Source organism: Fukomys damarensis, unplaced genomic scaffold, assembly GCF_012274545.1.
Source record: "Fukomys damarensis isolate Sample0158 unplaced genomic scaffold, DMR_v1.0_HiC HiC_scaffold_9, whole genome shotgun sequence".
NCBI classification, from domain to species: Eukaryota; Metazoa; Chordata; class Mammalia; order Rodentia; family Bathyergidae; genus Fukomys; species Fukomys damarensis.
The window spans coordinates 34,828,425-34,833,184 of NW_022900921.1; the positions used below are offsets into that span (position 1 = coordinate 34,828,425).

The 4,760-nt window shown below is 46.9% G+C and overlaps 1 protein-coding gene across 3 annotated transcripts in view; it reads right to left on the bottom strand.

The window, feature by feature from the left end:
• The window catches only part of Sema6a (semaphorin 6A), a 136,808-nt gene that overhangs the window by 131,205 nt on the left and 843 nt on the right, over positions 1-4,760 (bottom strand). The window lies entirely within an intron of this gene.

Below are 4,760 nucleotides of genomic sequence, written 5' to 3' on the forward strand. Positions count from 1 at the left end.
AAAAAAAAAAAAAAAAAAAAAAAAAAACAGGGCCCAAAAGAGATTAAAATTATTTACCTTTTATTTATTCAACAAGTACTTCCTATTTTAGGGGCTAGAGGTAGAGCAGGGACTAAAACACAAAAATGTCTATCTTTGTAGCATTATGTTCTGGAGGAGGACAGAAAATAAACAAGGACTACATATAGTCAGTCAGATGGAAAAAAGTGCAAAGGAATGAAATGAGGCCTGCAATGGGGCAGGAAGCATTAGGGAAAAGGGAGGAGGTGAATACGATGACCAGAAGAGCCTTCGCTAAGGAAGTGACATTTGTGCAGAAATCTAAAGGATGTGAGGAGCCAGTCACACAGCTATCTGGGGAGAGTCATTTCATGCCACGATAAGCCTGTGCAAAGACACTGCAAAGGACCCTAAAGGAGAGCAAGCCTGGTGTACAGAAGTAACCACAGGACAGGAGGAAGTCAGGAGGGGCCTGAGTGCAGAGGCCACAGTAAGGTCTTGGGCTTTTACCAGAATAAGACAGTAAAGTACCTGTATAGAGAAGTTAACTGATCTAGCTTAGTTTTAAAATAACAAAAACAGGGCCAGAGATTTAGCTCAGTGGTTCCACCTCCTGCCTCACAAGTGCAAGGTCCAGAGTTCAATCCCTGGTACTACTACTACAAATAATAAGAAGAAGAAGAACAAGAACAAAACAACTGCTGTGTTGAGACAAGTCAGCAGTGGGCAAGAGCAGAAGCAGGGCCATGAGCTGGGAGGATGGTGAAAATGCCCAGAGGAAAAGGCCAATGGCTTGGCTAATGTGTGGGCCACCAAGGTGAGAGATTTGGGGGAAGTCTGCATGTACCTTGAAGGTGCAGCCCACAGCACTGCAGAGAGAAGGGTCACAGGTAATTCAAATAATGGAATTTTCATGATGGAGATTATAAGAAAAGCAAACTTCAGAGAGGAGGAGAGGGAATTTGGTTTTCTGAAGATATTAAGTTTAGCTGCCTTTTATATTGAAGAGGAGCTATCTGCCCAGGGAGCACTGGCTATCTGCCAGGTCCAAAATACTGTAGGTAGTTGAATATGACACTTGACATTACAGTAATTAGAATTATTCTAATAAAGTTTTCCAAGTCCTCATCTGTTTCACAAAGCAAGAAATATTTGTGTATATACTATGCTGTAATAGTCCCTTGCTAAGTAGTCCTGAGCTCCCTTTTCCCCATGAGGTTTGTGGGTATGACATATTATTTGCCCATTTCAAAGGGATTAAATGCCTCCCTTCCCTACCTTACCATATCCCCAAGAGGCGGCCATGTGGTTGCCAGCAGAGAATAGCTCAGTTGCTCTTGCAGCACGTTTTAAGGCAGATGGGAAACGCCTTCACTGTGAAATAGAAATATCTCAAAGACAACCTGGCTCCAGGGCACCCCAAGAGAGTAGGGGCACCTAGAAGAGAAGCCTTGGCCAAATACTTCAAGGTGCCACCTCACCTGGCACCCATCAATGTAGTGCCATAACACAGGGCTCTCACATAAATATGTTAAGCAACACCCATTCCAGGAGCAGGACAATAAACTGTCTAATCCTAGGGGGGCAATGAAGATGGCTTCACATGGAAGGAAGTGGCAGATGCCTAACTAAAGCATTTGCAATTAATTTAGCTTGTTCTGTGATTCCTTCCTGCAAATAATAAGATGGAAGAATATATCAGCTCTTGGCAACTAAGAAAACTTTTTGTGTCATCATCACTATTTTATCCTGCTGTGAGAAAGCCAAATCCCTAAATACATAGTAAACAATCTAACTTACCCCTTTGTTCAAAACAGCATTTTTCTCCACTTCATATGAGAATACAAAAACCCATTTACTTTTAAAGCATGAATATTTACTTTAAATTTACACGTTCTTAATTGAGACGTTTTTATTCAACAAAAATAAGTCTTCCTAATCCTTGTTATCCTGATTCAATACATACAACTTCACTACTTTGTTAGACTACTCAGCAATGCAAATGCTGTTTTTTATAATGTTTTTTCTAATAATACTTTTCTATTAAGTCAGAAAAGCACTGAATTTTGAAAGAAATTGAGGAGTGTGCATTTGTGTGCAAAATGTGGTACTGATTACCACACTGTGATAATCAATTGAAGGTGTAGACATTTTTCACATAGGAAAAAAATAAGTATGCTCTAAGTGGAGAGATGTGAACCAGATGTGACTATTTCATTCATTCATTTATTTATTCATGCAATGTTTACCTGAGTTCTCTTTTACCAGGTCTTATTAATTTTTACCAAGATGATGACTTGTGGTGTCTGCTTAACACTTACATATGTAGATTATAGATAGTATTGAGAACATGGCACATTTTTAAAGGATGATAGCTGCAAAACGTAACACATTGGAAAGACTGGCACCCTTAAACATCAAAGAAGAAGCAAACTAGAACGCTTCTTTACCTCATGATAAAAAATTCATAAAACAAAATTAAGATGTTAAATCCACTGCTCATTCTTTTTTGGCTGTGGATGGTTTGGAAAATGCCTCATTCAAAAATATCTAAAACCAAAGTATGAACAGAGAATAGGGGTTACTCAAGATTCTAATAAATTACCATATAAACAAGAATGGGTAAACCAAATGCAAACAGCTAGTGCAATTACTTTTTAAAAGATAGCTCAGGTTAATAGGTGGAGACACAAGTTCTGGAACTGTATTTAAGCTTAGGTTAATAATTAACTTTGGTGCCGGCTGTAGTTCAATCAAAGCTTACTGTAAATGACTAAACACGATTTTTAAAAAATTATATAAAACGCTTCCCTTTCTTGATCTTTGACATCTTGGCAAGGTGTTTAAAAAATGTGTAGAGTATTTTGATTCAGAATGGAACACAAGCATCTTTATCTCTGGGGGAAAGCAAAAAGATTAATGCACTTTGAACCAATAATCTTGCCCCTGCGATCCACAGTAGCAGACGGTGGACCTGATGCCCAAAATGTATGTACACCAGGGAAAAAAACCCCGTCAACTATCAGGGTTAGAGAAAAGCAAGGCATAGGAACTGGAAACCCAGGAAAGGCTTGAAAACCAGCACTGGGGGACATTAAACAGCTTTTCGGATACCTGCCCGCACAATACCGCATCTAGGTTAAATGGCTTTTCAGACTCGAAGCAAAGAAAGTTGCGCCTGTGAGGGAATGTGAGAGTGTGCTCTGGGTCTGCGTCCTCAAGCGCCTCATGTGTTAAACCGTTCACGAGTAGCAAGCCGCTCGATTTCCAGGAAGGGTAAACAAGGAGCGCTCCCTCTGTGGCAGTACTTGGCCATCGCACTCCAAGAGAAGGGATGAGCGCCGGCCGCAGGGCTGCCCGGTGCCACACAGGCTGGAGGCTGCCCCCGAAAAGGCGGGCCCTGGTAAGAAGGCAGCACCTTTGGTCTCTCGTTCCTCCCAGGGTCCCGCTCACCTGGCTCCCTGGACATTCCCGAAGGAACACCGCGCGCGGGGGTGCAGGAGGCTCAGAATGCGACACTGTCAGCTGGACAGTTGCAAGCCAGCAAAAACCGGGCCTGGGTCCCATAGATTCTCGCTCCGGCCGTGTCACCATGTCACACCGGCATCCCAAGATCTGCCCTACACTCACCCCATTAACCCTTCCCCCACTGCTTGAGAGACTGGTCCAGCAGGTAGCGCGGAGCCACGAGGCGCCTCTTCAGCGGGCCGACACCCGCATCCGGCTACATCCTGGCTGTACGCACAATCCACTGAGGTCCGGTTTGCCGCGGACTGAGCACGCTGAGCTCCAATCCGGTCTTGCCGCCGCCCTCGGAGAAACTTTCCAAAACAGCCTCGCTCAGTAACCCGCGCTGTAAGGGGAGGAGGCGCCGGGAGCAGGGCGCGAGTGAGCGGAAAAGATGTTGGGGTTGGGTTCCTTTCCCGGCAGCCTGAAGTCCGGAAAAGACCCCTGGCTCGCCTTGTGCCGCTCGGGGTCGGGGGGGTGGGGGTGGTGCTAGGATCCAGTCTGTAAGGTCTCCCACAGTGGAGAACCAAGAGCAGAGACACTACGCGACCTAATAGGGTCAGGCAGGGTGGGCACTGCTCCGCTGAAGAGGCAGCTCCCGGGCGTGTGGAGGAGCCGGACACCTTCTACTTGGTGCTGGGGAAGCGTCTCCGCCTGAATGGCAAGCCCGGGGCTCCCTCATATCAGGTTTCCCCACCCTTCCTCCCGGGACCCCTCTTTCCAAAGAGGGACTCACAAAAGCTTGCAGGAGGCTCAGCAGGAGCCAGCCCAACGGGGAGGTCTCGGGGCTTGAGCCTGGCGCATCGGACAGGGAACCTGCCACTGGGCCGAGAATTGATGTGGGGACAGGACTGAGAGCCGGGGCACCGCGAGATGCCGAGTGGCCGCTCCTGGGTGCTTATGCGAGCAAACAAAGCCCGGAACCTCCGATGCCAGTGGCCACTGTAGCAGAGATCTCACCAAGAGGAAGGCGCGGGTGCCAGGGCCATTACAAGTTTCCTGCACTCCGGGGGACCCAGCCTAGATACCCACCGACAACAAAAGATTCTCTTCTCCCCAAGGTTTCCGTGGGTGCCTTTCCTCCATCCCAGAACCCAAACCTAAGGCAGGACGAAAACAGCGGGGTTCTACCCAGCCCCCAGCTCTCAAGGGCAGAACCCCTTCCCCGGCGGTCCACACCAGAAGGGAGCGCTCCAAGAATCCCACCCTCTCGGGCCCACTCTGCTCCCTGCTGGCCGGAGAGTGAGGACGAG